The sequence below is a fragment of the Heptranchias perlo genome, chromosome 3 (genome assembly GCF_035084215.1).
Source record: "Heptranchias perlo isolate sHepPer1 chromosome 3, sHepPer1.hap1, whole genome shotgun sequence".
In the NCBI taxonomy this organism is placed as follows: Eukaryota; Metazoa; Chordata; class Chondrichthyes; order Hexanchiformes; family Hexanchidae; genus Heptranchias; species Heptranchias perlo.
This window is the reverse complement of record NC_090327.1, coordinates 40,793,000-40,811,487: the sequence shown is the minus strand read 5'-3', so window position 1 is coordinate 40,811,487 and position 18,488 is coordinate 40,793,000.

Below are 18,488 nucleotides of genomic sequence, written 5' to 3'. Positions count from 1 at the left end.
ATTTGCCTTTTTTTATGGCCTTATTAAACTGCATAGCAATGTAATTGTAAATCTATGTAAAAACTTAGCCAAACCACAGTTGGAGTTTGGGCTCCACACTATAGGAAGGATGTTGAGGCAATAGAGAGGGTAGAGCACAGATTCACTAGGATGCTACCTGGTATGAGGAAATACAAATATGAAGAAAAGCTTGAAAAATTGGAGCTATCATCGTTCGAACAGAGGCGTTTAAGGGGTGACTTGATAGAAGTGTTTTAAACTATGAAGGGATGGGACAGAGTAGAAACAGAGGGGATGAACTTCCAACGGGGTTCTGCTGCTAGTCTACCGTAACTTCAGCAGAAGGGATACGAAACTCTAGAATAACGGCATAAACATCCATCGAAGTTATGGTGCACAAGCAGGAGAACCCCTGTAGAAATTCACGCACAGACTGCTTCCAGTCAATGAGGGGTCTAGAACGAGGGGACATGGATATAAGGTTAAATATTAAATATAAGATAAGAGATTTAGGACAGAGAACTGAAGAAACCTTTTTTACACAGATAGTTGTGAGGCTGTGGAATGCAGTACCGGATTTAGCAATTGGAGTAGAAACCATGTCAACATTTAAGAGTAGGTTAGATAAGTGGTTGAAGGAAAAGGGAATAAAGGGATATGCGAACAGAGCAGGCACATGGGATTAGGACAACTGCTCGTGTGAAAGATGAACACCAACACAGACTGGTTGGGCCGAACGACCTGTTTCCACTTTGTAATTTCTATGTAATTCTATATAAAATAACCCTACTGATGTGTTATGAAGCATCATGGAACAATATGCATGATTTTCTCCAATACTGTTGTTTGTTCCAAGATGCATAGCGAACCTATTTGCATCACATAACTGAATTGTTCCAAATAAGACACTCGGTACAACATTTCAGTTGTAAATATTTGCAATAGGCGCAAGTCAAAGTCATCCTCCAAGCATGTATTTTATTGACACAACTCACAGGATAAAGAGTGACACATATGAAAGAAGATTCTAGATACTGTATTAGTTGGACTAAAGAAGTTAATAGGTAATAAGCTGCTGGCATCAAATCTATATATAAAATGGGGGTAAAAAAATTGCCATGAAGAAGAAAAGAAGACATTGGATATCGACATTGTGAAAGCTAGATTTCCCATAACCTATGGACAGAAAATATATTTAAAATGTTTCGTCAAAGGACAATATAAACATAATGGACATAGAAAATGCAATCTTCTGCTATAAAACATTCGCACATAAACCCCCTGAAATCAGTGTTCAGATGCTATGCATCATTGCTCCAAATTTCAGATCTTCCTTGTTCTCCTCCGAGATGGTACTGGCTTCTGACTGCAACCTTGTGGTAGAATTGTCTATGGAGACCATGAAAGAATATTTTCAATAATTGACTTTGAATTACCCATGAAATATCTGTTTACAATAACACAGTTCCAGAAGGCAAAGAGTCAATTCTTAATTTATTTACTTCAAGCACAGCAAATGAATAGTGGCGTAGGGCATACCACAAGAATTTTCCAAGACTTTACTAAATATTACTGGCAAGCAGACCAACAGTAGTAGAGCCGACTTCATGAACATTATTTCTTATTTATGAGTCATTTATGAGTCCATTTAAAAACAGCAAAAAAATGTATCCAACTAATTCTTAACAGATTGAGAAGATCCGAAGGATGTGCTGGCTTCTTTGCTTAGAAGGCTGCTAGTGTTTGCTGTCATTTGCTCTGGCTAATCAAATACCTCTTAAAAACCATGTGGCTGGGTTTGTCCCTGCAGAGCATTTTTACTGTGTGCTATTGTACTCTTGAGTGTCAATTTTACATTGTCAATTTGCTTTCTGCAGTCCTCCACACATCTTATCACTTTCAAAGCCGTGATTCCAGGCGCTTTGAAGGCCTTCTGTTGTGGATAATGAGGCCCAAGAGTCAAAAGAATATTTGAATTTGATGTAGCTTTTTACAAGTATAGATTCACTAAAGTGTGGTCTCCTGTGCGACTTACCTTTTGTTACTACTTTTCCTCTCTTACCATCAGCAGCATTACACAATGCATTTATTTCCATAGGCCAAATGAATGATCTCCACTCATAGCAGCAATAAACATGAATAATTCGAACCAATGTCTTAACATCGCGTCAGTGGTAAGTTAAGATGCCGTAGCTTGAACTATGCAGTGTTAATGTCTTGGCAGTAAATGTATAGAAGGAATACAGAGCCATTTATCCAACTTTGCTGATGACACCAAGTTGGGTGGCACAGTAAATAGTGTAGATTAGAGCAGGAAGTTGCAAAGGGACATTGATAGATTAAGTGAGTGGGCAAAACTGTGGCAGATGGAGTTCAATGTGGGGGAGGTATGAGGTCATCCACTTTGGACCTAAGAAAGATAGATCAAAGTATTTTTCTAAATGGTGAGAAGCTAGAGAGATTTAGAGGTCCATGTACAAATTACTAAAAGCTAGTGGACAGGTAAAAAAAATTTAAAAGGCTAATGGAATGTTGACCTTTATCTCAATGGGGCTGGAATACAAAGGGGTGGAAGTTATGTTACTGTTATATAAAGCTCTGGTTAGACCCCATTTAAAGCATTACGTTCAGTTCTGGGCATCGCACCTCTGGAAGGATATATTGGCCTTGGAGAAAGTGCAGCGCAGATTCACCAGAATGATACCGGGGCTAAAAAGGTTAAATTATGAGGATAGTTTGCATAGACTAGTCTTGAATTCCCTCGAGTATTGAAGATTAAGGGTTGATCTAGTTGAGGTGTTTAAGATGATTGAAGGAATTGATAGTGTAGACTGTTTCCTCTAATGAGGGAGTCCAGAACAAGGGGGCATAACCTTAAAATTAGAGCTAGGCCATTCAGGGGTGATGCCAGGAAGCAATTCTTCACACAAAGGGTAGTGGAAATCTGGAACTCCCTCCCCCAAAAAGCTGTTGAGTCAAGGTCAATTGAAAATTTCAAAACTGAGATTCATAGATTTTTGTTAGGCAAGGGTTTTAAGGGATATGGAACCAAACGGGTAAATGGAGTTAAGATACAGATCAGCCATAATCTAATTGAATGGCGGAACAGGCTTGAGGGGCTGAATGGCCTACTCCTGTTTCTATGTTCCTATGCTCCTATACAGTTACTTCTCCAGAAAACTGTCTACAGTGCCTTTGTGCCTGATAGGGATGCATCCATTTTCTATGGTGATGCTAACAGGGTGAGGGGCCTGTGTTGTACTGAGGCAAGTATATACCCATATTCTTTAGTAGTATAGAGAGGGAAATGAAGGGAATGTGGCCGAGTTCACTACTATCCTGTTGAATAATGATAAGGCCATTGGTGCTGGTATTGCACATAGACATACTTCACAGGATGTGAAGACAAAATCTAGAATCCCAGAACTTGAATGTTCTTTCCTACTAACCAGTTTCAGAGCTCAGAGTGACCCAAATTGGACGATTTGTGGTACATTCGCTGATAAATGAATTTCAGTTCCTCTAAAGTTGAAACCTGCTTTCCTTAAGAACCTACTGTCTGAAGGGCAACAAAACATGAATGCTGAATAAAAATCAGCCAGAAACTCAGATCTACAAATAACAGCACGGGTCACTGGACAGTGATCAAGAACAGAAACCTTGGCTGATCTTCTCCTTTTCTTAATCTGAGTTCACTTAGGTCCACTGTAGCGCCTGCAATGTTGCAACAGCTGAAATCAACTAATTTAACACTGACCAGTGATCAAACTGGGAGGGGGGTGTTTCTGGCCATTGTGTCCAATTCTGGCTGTAACTTTGGCAGGAATCCATTGAAACTAGGCTGGGCCTCGATTACATCAGGACCTGGCTTAGCACGGAACTATTTGATCAGATTTTTTGGCCTCTTTGACAAATGGTGGCATCCCAGATGCACCCCTAGCATGCAGTTCATTGATCCTCGCCTTGACCTATTTTGATGGGGTCAACAGCGGAGGTCTGGAGATCAAGTGTCAAGATGTGCCGTACCCTGGATTTTCAAGGTCATCACTTTTATTTTCACCGGTGTCAACCAACAATTCACAGGCAATTGAAAATATTATTCACTCCCACTGTCTAAATAGAAGATTGCTCACATGCAACCTTGAATTCTTAAAGCCTGTTTTTCAACAAGTGAAAGATAGTCTGGGGCTCACCATGAGGGTGAAAAATTCTGTTACTGATCAACTCCCAATAAAACCTCAAAGCTTAGAATTATAGAATTTTACAGCATAGAAGGAGGTTATTCGACCCATCACATACATGTACCTGCTCTCCGAAAGTGTTGTCAATTTAGTTCCATTCCCTCAATCTTTCTCCATACTCTTTAATTTTTTTCTATTTCAAGTATTATAGAAAAAAAATTCATTTGTTTAGGAAGATTTTAGACAGGATATGGCTTTCCGGTATATTTCTGTATAGTTATGGCAAGAATTATATTTTACAGCAGAATAATATGATGGTTTTTACATATTTTAGATATAAATAAACTACTACGGCAACCATCGTTATTTATGTAATTTTAATTAATTTTAACTAAGTTATGAAAATGAGATCCCAAATTAACCAATTTTATGTCTAAAATTGATTATTTTTTAAATAGCAGCTTCTCAGTGTTTACCAGTGCCATCAGTTCTATTATTTTATTAACCTCTGGCAGCCCTTAACATTGTTTCATGTTAATCCAACAGATGTTTAGCCTTTTATTTCAGACTAGTGCCAAGAAAAAAACAAGAACTACTAGCCTGTGTGATGAGAGTGTAGGGTGATTCATGTATAAAAATCGTTGTTTTGTTCTTTGCCACACTTTGAGGACAAAACATTAGTAGATTCCATTTCTTAACTGTTTCACTTAACAGGGTAATACATCTGTCAGAGATTCAAATGCTTTATTCAAATTAAAATTTTAAAAAATCTCTTATCGTTCTGATAGGTTTTGGAAACAAATGTCTGAATATAAGTCCCTTTCAAGGGGTTTTTCCATTAATTGTCTATACTGGATTTCATACAAATTGGATGCAAATAGTTTATACATCGACACAAGGGCCGGGATAATGGTGGAAGAGGTGGGAAAATCGGGTGACAAGGCTTACCACCATATTCCTGCCTGATTTCAATTTTCCTCCCAACACCTCAGCTGGTAAAGCTGCTGGCTGCCTCTTCCCCGCTTGCCACACGTAAATACCAGCAGGGCTGCTCTCTGCTGTTGATCCTGCTGCCCCCGGAGACTCCCAGGAGAGGGTGATAATCTTTGGGGCAGAGGCGGAATATTCCCCTTACCTGCTTTTGGAGGGAAAAGGCCCATTAGTGGCCACCTGCCCATCCCCCCAGGCCTCAGTCAATCACCAGAGGAAGGCCTTGCCCAGTCCAAGGCCTAAACAAAAAGTTGGATGCTGATCAGTGGGGCTTTTCTGCTCCCTTTGAATTGTCCTTCTCTCTTCAGGGCAGCATTTTCCTCACCTAGCAGCAGTGGGCTCCAGCTTGCCTGATCCTTGAGCCAAGAAAATGGCGGAGTTGTGGCGGCAGGCGGAAGGCCCGCCCTAGTGTTCCTGGGGCCGATTGAGGAAAGTCCAGGCTTTATCAATTTAAGTTTGATGCTTAGGTCTGAGTCATTAACTAACAACTGATCCTTGCTATCAATATTTTCATAAGACAGTCACGTACAGCAGCACTATAAGCTAAATATTGCAATAAAGAATACCAAGAGTTCTAAAAGATACATCTTAGTGGTTTGGGAAGATTTTAACTTGAGCCACCCAGTGTTAATAGGACGTTAGTGGTGTTAAAATAGCCCTGCAGCAATGCCATTCTGAAAGGGGCTTACCAGTGGGCAGCCATAATGCCCACCTATTTCAAATGTAGGCCCTTTTCATATGCAATTTGGGGGCCGAATTAGGACTCAACTGTGCGGAGTATGCGCCGTGCACGCATCGCCCTGTTTTATGGGCGGTGCAGCTGAAAAGCCACCAGAAAGATCAGTTTTAAATTATTTCAGTGGAGCCAGAAGGAGTGGGGGTGCTCCTCCGCACCCCACAAAAATAATCTACACTTCATCGGACCCTGATCTGCATATTAAAAAAGAACTCTGCCAGCTTCAGGCGGGTGCCTTGGCTGCCTGTTCAGTAGAGCAGGTTGAAATAGAAGACGGCAGGATCGGTGGGGGATGTCAGTGGGTAAGTCACCCGGATGATTTTAAATGCCCACCCACCCGATTTCTACCAATGGGTAGGGTTAAAATCACCTCTTGGGTGGCAAAAGTAAAAAAGTGTTTCATTCCCTAACACTAACAACATTCTTCACAAAATTTCACCAGAACAATATAATAACAGATAATAATAATATACAGCTGAAACATAGAAAATAGGAGCAGGAGTAGGCCATTCGGCCCTTCGAGGCTGCTCCGCCATTCAATATCATCATGGCTGATCCTCTAAAACAATACCATATTCCCGCGCTCTCCCCATGCCCCTTGATGCCTTTTGTGTCTAGAAATCTATCTAGCTCTTTCTTAAATATATGCAGTGTCTTAGCCTCCACAGCCTTCTGTGGTAGAGAATTCCACAGGTTCATCACCCTCTGAGTGAAGAAATTTCTCTCATCTCAGTTCTAAATGTCCTACCCCGCATCTGAGACTGTGACCCCTCGTTCTGGATCCCCCGAGCCAGGGGCAACATCTTCCCTGCATCCAGTCTGTCTAGCCCTGTCAGAATTTTATATGTTTCAATGAGATCCCCTCTCATTCTTCTAAACTCTAGTGAATGCTGGCATAGTCGACCCAATCTCTCCTCATACGACAGTCCTGCCGGAGGAAGGAATCAGTCTGGTGAACCTTCCTCTCTGGCAAGTATATCCTTCCTTAGGTAAGGAGACCAAAACTGCACACAATTATCCAGGTGTGGTCTCACCAAGGCCCTGTATAACTGCAGTAAGACATCCTTGCTACTGTACTCAAATCCTCTTGCAATGAAGGCCAACATACCATTTGCCTTCCTAACTGCTTGCTGCACCTGCATGTTTGCTTTCAGTGATTTGTGTACAAGGACACCCAGGTCCCTTTGTACATCAACATTCCCCAATCTATCAACATTTAAATAATACTCTGCCTTTCTGTTTTTCCTTCTGAAGTGGATAACTTCACATTTATCCACATTATACTGCATCTGCCATGTATTTGCCCACTCACTCAACTTGTCTGAATCACCTTGAAGCCTCTTTGCATCCTCCTCACAACTCACGATCCCACCTAGTTTTGTGTTGTCAGCAAACTTGGAAATATTACGTTTGGTTCCCTCATCCAAATCATTGATATATATTGTGAATAGCTGGGGCCCAAGCACTGATCCCTGCGGTACCCCACTAGTCACTGCCTGCCACCCCGAAAAAGACCCATTTATTCCTACTCTCTGTTTCCTGTCTGTTAACCAATTTTCAATCCATGCCAGTATATTACCCTCAATCCCATGTGCTTTAATTTTGCACACTAACCTCTTATGTGGGACTTCATCAAAGGCCTTCTGAAAATCCAAATAAACCACATCCACTGGTTCTCCCTTATCTATTCTACCAGTTACATCCTCAAAAAACTCCAGTAGGGTTTGTCAAACACAATTTCCCTTTCATAAATCCATGTTGACTTTGTCTAATCCCGTTGATATTTTCTAAGTGTTCTGTTATCACATCCTTTATAATAGACTCTAGCATTTTCCCTACTACTGATGTTAAGCTAACCGATCTGTAGTTCCCTGTTTTCTCTCTCCCTCCTTTTTTAAATAGTGGGGTTACATTTGCCACCCTCCAATCTGCAGGAACTGTTCCATAATCTATAGAATTTTATAAGATGACAATCAATGCATCCATTATTTCCATGGCTACCCCTTTTAATACTCTGGGATGCAGATTATCAGGTCCTGGGGATTTATTGGCTTTCAGTCCCATTAATTTCTCCAGCACTATTTTTTTTACTAATACTAACTTCCTTTAATTCCTCCTTCTGACTCGTCCTTTGGTTCCCTAGCATTTCCGGGAAGTTATTTGTGTCCTCTTCCGTGAAGACAGAACCAAAGTATTTGTTTAATTGCTCTGCCATTTCCTTGTTCCCCATTATAAATTCTCCTGTTTCTGACTGTAAGGCATTTGTCTTCATTAGTCTTTTCCTTTTTACATACTTGTAGAAGCTTTTACAGTCCACTTTTATGTTTCTTGCAAGTTTACTCCCATACTCTATTTTTCTCCTCTTAATCAATCTCTTGGTCCTTTTTTGCAGAATTCTAAACTGCTCCCAATCCTCAGGCTTGCTACTTTTTTCTGGCAACTTTATATGACTCCTCTTTGGATCTAATACTATCCTTAATTTCATTTGTTAGCCATGGTTGGGCTGCTTTTCCTTTTGTGTTTTTGCGCCAGAAAGGAATGTATAACAGGTGCAATTCATGCATTCATTCCTTAAATGTTAGCCATTGCCTATCCACCGTCATGCCTTTTAATGAATCTCCCCAATCTATCATAGCCAACTCACTCCTTATACTTTCGTAGTTTCCTTTGTTTAGATTTAGGATCCTAGTTTCGGATTGGACTACTTCACTTTCCACCTTAATGAAGAATTCTATCATGTTATGGTCACTCTTCCCTAAAGGACCCCGCACAACAAGATTATTAATTAACCCCTTCTCATTGCACAATACCCAGTCTAGGATAGTCTGTTCCCTAGCTGGCTCATGAACATACTCGTCTAAAAAACCATCGCGTACACACTCCAGGAATTCATCCTCCACAGTATTATTGCTAATTTGGTTTGGCCAGTCTATATGTAGATTAAAGCCACCCATGATTACTGTGGTACCCTTGTTACATGCATCGCTCATTTCCTGTTTGATCCCATCCCCTACATTACCACTACTGTTTGGAGGCCTATAGACAACTCCCACCAGTGTTTTCTGCCCCTTGGTGCTTCTTAACTCCGCCCAGACTGATTCTACATCTTGATTTTCTGAGCCAATATCCTTTCTCACTATTGCTCTGACTTCATCCTTTATTAATAACGCCACCCACCTCCTTTTCCTTTTTGCCTGTCCTTCCTAAATATCGAATACCCTTGGATATTCAGCTCCCAGCCGTGGTCACCCTGCAGCCATGTCTCTGTAAATGCAATTATATCGTATCCGTTTACATCTATTTGCGCTGTTAATTCGTCTACCTTATTACGAATGCTTCGTGCATTCAGATACAGTGCCTTTAGATATTTCTTATTAACATTTTTAGACATCTTAGCATTTTTTTTTACTATGGCCCTATTTGTCTTATTACCATTTTTTCTTACCCGGACCCTATTTGTTAGTGCACTCTTTTGTTTGTACGCTCTGTCCCTTCCTGATACAATCTGGTTATCCTTACCCCAATCACTTTCCTGCACTGCTTCCTTGTCTTTTCTCTTTAGCATTCTAGATTTCTCTCCAGCCGGGACACTCCCCCCCCCCCCCCCCACTCCCCTTATTTAGTTTAAAACTGAGAATATCATGAAATAGAATGTAAGAATGGTCACATATATTTTACATTGGATTGATGCACAGGAATAGAAATTTATAGGTATTTATCCTTTGTAAAAGCACCAGTAAAGTATGTTACAGCTGTACTGAATTTTAAAAATTCTGAAGCCTGGGGTGGAAATTTTACTAATTGTCAACCTACTCCACGGATGTTTTAACATCAGAGAAAGATCTTGACTGGGTTCAAATGATGTTGATATCTAAGGTTAATTCCCCAACCTCACACTCCTGTTGGGTAGTTTCACCCACCTGACGCACATGTCGGAAATTCGGCTGCACTCTGCAACAGTTTCTCGACCAATCATTAAAATGGTCAGTCAATCATGTGCAACCATTACCGGAATTTCCAACACCCGTTTCCAGTGGGAAATGCTTACTGCCGACAGCACAAGAGGTAGAAACTTATCTGACTAGTGCTACCTTCTATAAAGGGAACCACTTTCAGTCTCAATAATGGCATGCAGAAAATTCTTCCACCCACGTCAGACTTTACTGTTGCTGTTGTTTTATGAGTGCAATATTAACATTTAAATATTGGCATATGAAGAATATTTGTTTAAATACTTTTTATTGAGAGGCAAATGTCATTCCTTCACATATAAATATGAGAAAAAGATGTATAATGCTCAAATATGAAAGTTTCTAATATACATAGATAGGCATTGACGTCTAGCGTTGTAAGGTAGGTAGTCTAACAAACACTAACAACGTTAGAATGATTTGAAGTATTACACCAAAGAAAAGGTGGCATCCTGCCAACCCAGCTCATGGTTCCAAAGAAGTATCAACAGGGCATGATTACACCTGGGGAAGTAAAGGGCCTGAATATTCAAGGATAGGATCTGTTCATAGAAAATTAAATTATTCTGGAGTATCTGATTCAACCTTTACTCCAGAATAATCTAAAATATATTAAGTATGCCAACAATTTCACCAAAATGACACTGGCACCAGTACTGGGATAGGAAGAAGCCGTACCGTTGGGACGGGCTCCACCTGAATCGGAATGGGACCAGTGTCCTAGCGGAAAGGATAAATGGGGCTGTCAATAGGACTTTAAATTAGTAAGATGGGGGGAGGGATCTGGGGAAGATAACATAAGTTTGAAGAAAAAAGTAATAGGAAATGAGAGTAAAGATCAGACCAAGTTAAGGAATACGGGTAACATAAATGGTCAGGGAACAAATAGGACAAAAGTACAAAATTACTGTTAAAAACAAAGGGAGGGGAATAATTACTAAAAACAAATTAAATTGCCTGTACAGCAACGTGCACAGCATCCGAAACAAAATGGGGGAACTGAAGGCAATAATTCATAGCAAGGAGACAGATGTGGTAGGGATAACTGAAACATGATTACATAAGGAACAGGACTGGCAGTTAAATATTGCAGGATATAATCTATTTAGAAAGGGTAGGGAAGGAACAAGGTGTGTGTGGTGGGGGGGGGGGGGCGGGGAGGGTGTTGGGTAGCTGTACTAATTAGAGATACCATAATGGCAATAGAAAAAAGGGACACAAGTAACATTAAGATAGAAACAGAATTCATATGGATTGAGACAAAGAATATGAAGGGATCGATCACATTAATAGGCATATTCTACAGACCGCCTAATAGTGGAAGGGAAGAGAAGGATAAAATATGTAGGCAAATCTATGAAATGAGTAAAAAACATTGAATAATAATCATGGGAGATTTCAACTACCCCCAAATAAACTGTCAGGATGAGATAGGGAAAGAAGAAAGGGAATGGAGTTTTCTTACCCAGTAAGTGAGAAGCCCAACTAGAGAGGAATCACTGCTAGGTCTAGTAATGGGAAATGAACCAGACCAGATAAGAGAAGTGTAGGGGAACATCTAGGCAATAGCAATCATAACATAATAAGGTTTAAAATAATGATTGAGAAAGACATAAGGAAGACAAAGACCAAAGTAATAGATTGGAAAAAAGCTAATTTTGAGGGGATGAGAATGCAACAAAGGAAGGAAAACTGGAAAAAAAATTGACAGACAAAGAAATAGAACAGCAGTGGATAATACTTAAAATGGTGATCAATAGAGTTCAGGGGACATACATTCCTCTAAAAAGCAACAACAAACTAGCCAATAATGAAATACCATGGATGAATAAAAAGAAAAGGGTAAAATTGTAACTAAAGAAAAAGACATTCTCTAAGTACATAAACAATAGAGGAGAGGATGACAAAAGGGAATATGAAGAGGTTAGGAAAGAAGTAAAAAAAAATTAGGAAAGCAAAGAGGAACTATGAGATTAAATTATCAAGGAATATAAAAATAAATAGTAAAGTATTCTACAGACACATAAATAACAAAATAAAAACAGTGAAGTCCAAAGAGACTTAGGGGTCCATATACATAGATCATTAAAATGCCATGGACAGGTACAGAAAATAATCAATAAGGCTAATGGAATGCTGGCCTTTCTTTCTAGAGGACTAGAATACAAAGGGGTAGAAGTTATACTACAGCTGTACAAAGCCCTGGTTAGACCACACATGGAGAACTGTGTTCAGTTCTGGGCACCACACCTTGGAGGGAGTGCAGCATAGATTTACTAGAATGATACCTGGACTCCAAGGGTTAAATTACAAGGAGCAATTACATGAACTAGGGTTGTATAACCTAGAATTTAGAAGATTAAGGGGTGATTTGATCGAAGTTTTCATGATATTAAGGGGAACTGATAGGGTGGATAGAGAGAAACTATTTCCGCTGGTTGGAGAGTCTAGGACTAGGGGACATAGAACCAGAACTTCCAGGAGTGAAGTTAGGAAACACTTCTACACGCAAAGGGTGGTAGAAGTTTGGAACTCTCTTCCTCAAACAGCAGTTGATGCTTGTTCAATTGTTAATTTTAAAATTGAGATTGATAGATTTTTGTTAACCAAAGATATTAAGGGATATTGGGCTAAGGTGGGTATATGGAGTTAGGTCACAGATCAGCCATGATCTCATTGAATGGTGGAATAGGCTCAAGGGGCTAAATGGCCTAGTCCTGTTCCTATGTTCCTAGAATAGGGATACGGCCACTAAGGGATACACAGGATAAACTCACAGGTAACGAAAGTGAAATTGCAGAAATATTGAATAGTTACTTTGCCTCTGTATTTACCAGGGAGACTAACAAGGTGGGCAGGGCATTAGAAGAAGAGATCAAAAAAGATATTAAAACATTTAAGATAGAAAGGGGGGAGATAATTGAAAAACTAATCAAACTTAGGGAGGATAAGACCTATGGACCGGATGGATTGCTTCCGCGAATATTAAAAAAAGTTAGGGATGAGATAGCAGAGGCACTATTACCTATATATGAAAATTCACTAGAAAAGGGCATAGTACTAGAGGACTGATGGACAGCTAATGTTATTCCTATATGTAAAAAGGGAGATAGAAGAATCCAGCAAACTATAGACCAGTTAGCTTAACATCAGTGGTAGGAAAGATAATGGACTCTTCACTCAAAGGTGTAATAGAAAAACATCTAGGGAACGAAAATATAATAAAGAGCAGTCAGCACGGATTTCAGAAGGGAAAGTCATGCTTGACCAACCTTATTGAATTCTTTGAAGAAGTAACAAGAAGAGTAGACAAGAGTAATATAGTAGATGTAATATATTTGGCTTTTCAAAAAGTCTTCAATAAGTAGTTAAGTAGTAGTAATAGGTATTGTAGACTCATGGCTAAGGTCAGAGTATGTGGAGTCAGGGGACAGTTAGCAGAATGGATAGCAAGTTGGCTACAAGACAGAAAACAGAGAGTAGGGGTTAAGGGTAGTAACTCAGACTGGCAAAAGGTGGGATCTGGTCTTCCACAGGGATAGGTGCTGGGACCATTATTGTTCACAATTTACATTAATGATTCGGGAATTGGAAGTACAATTTCAAAATTTGTAGATGACACCAAATTTGGGGTTATAGTTAATACAAAGAAAGAATGTGTCAAAATGCAAGAGGACATTAATAAACTTGCAGAATGGGTGTGTAATTGGCAAACGAATTTCAATATAGATAAGGAGGCTACATACTGCTTGGATAATAAGCATCTAAATGGGATACAGGAGTAAAGGGATCTAGGGTACAGATACACAAATCACTAAAAGTAGTGACGCAGGTTAATCAGGCTATAAAAAAGCCAAATCAGGCTCTGGGGTTCATTTCTAGAGGGATAGAATTGAAAAGTAAAGAAGTTATATTAAAATTGTATAGAACCACACTTGGAATATTGTGCACAGTTCTGGTCTTCATATTATAAAAAAGTATATAGAGGCACTGGAGAGGGTGCAAAAAAGATTCACAAGGATGATACCAGAACTGAGAGGATAACCTTATCAGGAAAGGCTGAACAGGCTGGGACTTTTTTCTCTGGAAAAGAGAAGGCTGAGGGGTGACCCGATAATGATAGAGTTAGATAGGGTATACGTGGAAAATGTTTCCACTTGTGGGGATTTCCAAAGCTAGAGGTCATTAACATAAAATAGCCGCTAATAAATCCAACAGGGAATTCAGGAGAAACTTCTTTACCCAAAGAGTGGTAAAAATGTGGAACACTCTACCACAAGGTGTAGTTGAGGCAAATAACATAGATGAACTTAAGAGGAAGCTAGATAAGCACAATGAAGGAGAAAGGAGTAGAAAGATATGCTGTTAAGGTTAGATGAAGTAGGGAGGGAGGAGGCTCATGTGGAGCATAAATGCCGGCATAGACCAGTTGGGCCGACTGGCCTGTTTCTGTGCTGTAATTTTGATGTAACTCAATGTAAAATATCTAAGATTTAGGATTTAGGTCACATGAGACAAGTAGGTTACTTAGAGCTGCTATAGGGCCTGGGAGAGGGACAAATGTGATAGGGAGCCAGTTTTGCCTTGTGAATGTAGATGCATTGTTGATTGGGATTATTGTGGTGTGAGTTGTAAAAGGTTTCGGTTCACACATTGACACGCTGTATCTGGGGTCCGATTCCTAAGAAAGGAATTGAGCCCTGTGAAGATATGTTGAAGAGTCTAAAATTAACTTCATTTTTATATTTGAATTAGTTGTAGCCTTATCAGGAAAAAAAAAATTAGTTGACTCCAAATGGCTGAAAATGTACCAAATAAAATGTTGACGTGCTTCTGGGACAAAGGGATCGGGTGCGTTCGTGGCCGGGGGGGGGGGCTGCGAAAATCCGGGATTCCTGGGGCGGGGCGGGAGCCCGGCTCCAATCTGCCCACTTCCGGGTACCCCAGTGACGCGCTCACATGCGCGCGCAGCCCCCGCATGTGGGACTCCCGCCGGCAATTAAAGCTGGCGGGGTGTCACTTAAAGTACTTGAACAGGTACTTCAGGTTATTTACAGACCTGATTGACCTGATATTTAGGAGTGATCGGATTTTGCAATTAACTGAGACTGTTTCCCGTACTGGGGGAAACACTCCCAGTTGAAATGGACGTGTTGCAGCCACCAGCCTGTGGCAGCTGCAGAGGTCCATTTTACAGGTGGGGAGGGAGACCCTCACTCATTGCAGGAGGCCACTCTGTCACTTTGGACAAAGTTTGGCCTCCACCACCCTCCTCCTGACAATCGAATGCATAAACTTGCACACTTACCCTGGTGTCCAGACACATTTACTTACCTTGCGGACCCCCTCAAATGTACATCTTCCGGATGGGGGCCGCCATAGCTGCAGTCATGACCTCCTCGGAGGGCGAACAGCTTCACCAGCCTCGCCGTCCACCTCTGACACGTGGAGCTCCACAACACAGTGCTGTGACACATCCACCTGCACAGCAGGAGGGAGGGCAACCGCAGAGAGAGATGCGTCGCAGAGGGCACTACCCTCTCCACAGGGTCTACAGACCGAGGCTCAGTTTCCATGGACATGTAGTCGTGGACATCTGCAGCCTCCTTCATGCTGAGCTGCTCCCGGCTGGCCCGAGCACTATCTTCTTACCTGTCGCTGTCAAAGTCACCACTGCCCTCAACAACTTCTCCTCCGCATCCTTCCAGGGTGCCACCGGAGACATCGCCGACGTCTCTCAGTCATCTGCACAAAAGAGCCCTGAAAATACACCTACACCCACTCTGCAGTGACACAATGGGTGGCATCAGTTGTGGGTCTTCATAGTGATCCTCAGGAAAGGGCATTATTGCACAAACCAGACAAGATTCGCAAAGACGTGGCAGTAGTGGTGACGATATAATATGTAATGTGAGTTGGTCAGAAATTAAATATAAGTAAAAACCATGACAAACCCTCAAACACCCTTCATGCTCACGACACGTTTGCCTTATGCTTCCTACTGCACATATGTGATACATGCCCTGTGGCTGCAGCACAGGTAGTGGCAGGTTGAGTGAGGCTGACCGTGAAAGAGATGCATCAGAGGGTGAGTATGAGATAGAGCCATGAGATTGTATGAGGATTGGGTTGAGTGGTAGTGGTGGAATGAGTACTGGCGAGGTGAGTAAGTGCAGGTAAGATGAGGATGAGCTTTGAGTGGGTGTGAGGGGTGATGTGATAGAATTGTGTTGGCAGTGCAGAAGGAGATGTGGGGTGGGGGCGGTGATGTGGCAGATGGAGTGTAGGGGAATGAGTAAGTGTACTCACTTTGGCTGACCTATTTAGGCCATTGAAGCGCCTCCTGCACTGTATGCAGGTGCGTGATATGTTGGTGGTGCAGGTGACCTCCTCTGCCACCTCGATCCAGGCCTTCTTGGTGGCAGAGGCAGGCCGCTTCCGCCCGCGGTGGAGAAGATCTCTGTCCTCCCCCTCCTCCTCACCCCATCCAATGATACCTGGAGTGAGGCATCATTAAACCTGGGAGCAGCCTTCCTCCTGGACTGCTCCATGCTGTAATTTTTCCTATTTTCTGCAACATCAGTCAGTGGAGGACTGCCCCTTTAAATAGGGCTCCTCCAGCTGACAGACCTTACTGCGCATGCGCAGTCCGCCCGCCGCGCAGCTTACCAGCGGGAAACCGGGAAGCACAGGTAAGTGGCTCCAATTAGCCTGTAATTCCGTGCGGAGCACACTGATTTAACCGGGCGCGTTACCCACGCGCCCAGTCGACCCTCCGCTGAGAACCCGCCGCCCTCCTAATATCGAGCCCAGTGTCTCCAAACCCCACTAGAAAGGAAGTCTACAGCACTCACATTGCTCTTCACTAATTTCTAAGTTTTTTTGCTACAAACTGAATTTTTGAGTACCTTATGTCCTTTCCCCTGCAATTAAAGTGATCAAATGTGTACAGCTTAAGTCATGATGAGCCCATATCCCACTGCACTTTCAGTCTAACTCCTTTATAATGTCCCATAAGGCCTATATTCTGGGCTGGAAATGTACTGGATCAGAAAAGGGAAGATTGGTTCAAGATTTGGGTGTGACCCAGTATCAGATCTCAAATGAACTATCTCACCCAAAACATGAATCTTTCTTTTACTTTCAGATGTTGTGCATTTCTAGCATTTTTTGCCTTTATTACAAATTTCCAGCATTCACATATTTGTGTTAATCTCTCTTAAAGTGACATTGCCAGGTATTGTTCTTAAATGTTTCCTGTTTAATATTTATAATTGTGATTTTTTTTTGTATTCCTGTTTCTCAGGTATTCTTTTACTGATTGGGTAGGTCTTCTCCCACTTACAACAGTGAGAGCTCAAGGTTATATGAGGATCATCCTGTCTGTGCAATACATCCTTTCTGCCTTTCACACTTTCCTTGTTAATCAATTGAAGCTTGCGAAGGAACGTGTTACAATTATTTTGATTGCGGTTATTCTGCTTATGTTGGCAGGCAGGCAGGCTTGCAATGATGAGCAGCCTTTTTTAAGAGAACAAACAAAACAGATGATGTTTTTAAGTTGTTGCTATGACAACAGCTGTGCGTGACAGAATAGATACATCACTGGCATTTTACAAACATCTGCTTTCACATGCAAGCATTCTTTATACTTTAAGAATCGATTTGTACATAGCAGACTATGAATTTTAAAATTAGACTGAGGAAATTATGTCCGGACATTTTTGCAGCTGCTTCCATATGAGACCCATTGGTGCTATTACCTTACATAATGAGAGTGAGCATGGTTTAATTGTTGTTGCATTGGCACAGGTGCTGGTGTTATTTGTGTCAATGCAAAGTTTAATCATATGAAGTGTGCTGTTAGAATTCCGGTGATGTCATATTAAGACATGAGAAACGAACCTGTCGAGAAATAAGTTTCATTTGTTTCATTCTAATATGCTCCGTCAATATTAAAATCTTCAAGTTGGAAATTTTCTGTTTGAAAAATATGTTTATTTTACAATGTATGTCAAAAGAGAGATCAAATTATAACCAATTATAAGAACTTATTCTGATACTTTTTTTCACAACAAATATTTGCTTCTGCATTTTATCTGCAACTTTTACATTTATTATTCATTTAATTCCTTATTATTTGGTGTAAGACCAATTCTGAGCCAATAACCCAAATATAAAACAAGAAATATTATTCTTTCTCTCTATAAGGCCTTGGTCAGGCTGCCTGTAGAATATTGTGTCCAGTTATAGTCAACTCACATGGTAGGTGATATAGATGCCCTGGGAAAGGTTCAGAGGAGGGCCACTAGATTGATACCTGGTTTAAGGTCCTTCAGTTACTACAATAGGCTTAGAGAGCAGGGGCTTTTTAACTTTAGAAAAGCGTAGATCTTTAAAAATAAATGAAAGGATTAGACTCAGTCCAAGTGAATAGGCTATTTGAGCTCGATAGGTTAGGGAGGACAAGGAGACATAAGTATAAGTTACATATGCATGGAACTAGATTAGATGCTGTGTTACTTCTTTTCGCAGAGTCAGCGAGCTCTAGTACAAATTGCCGGCATGTGCAGTGAGTGCAGATTTGCTGTAAGCATTCAAAACAGAGCT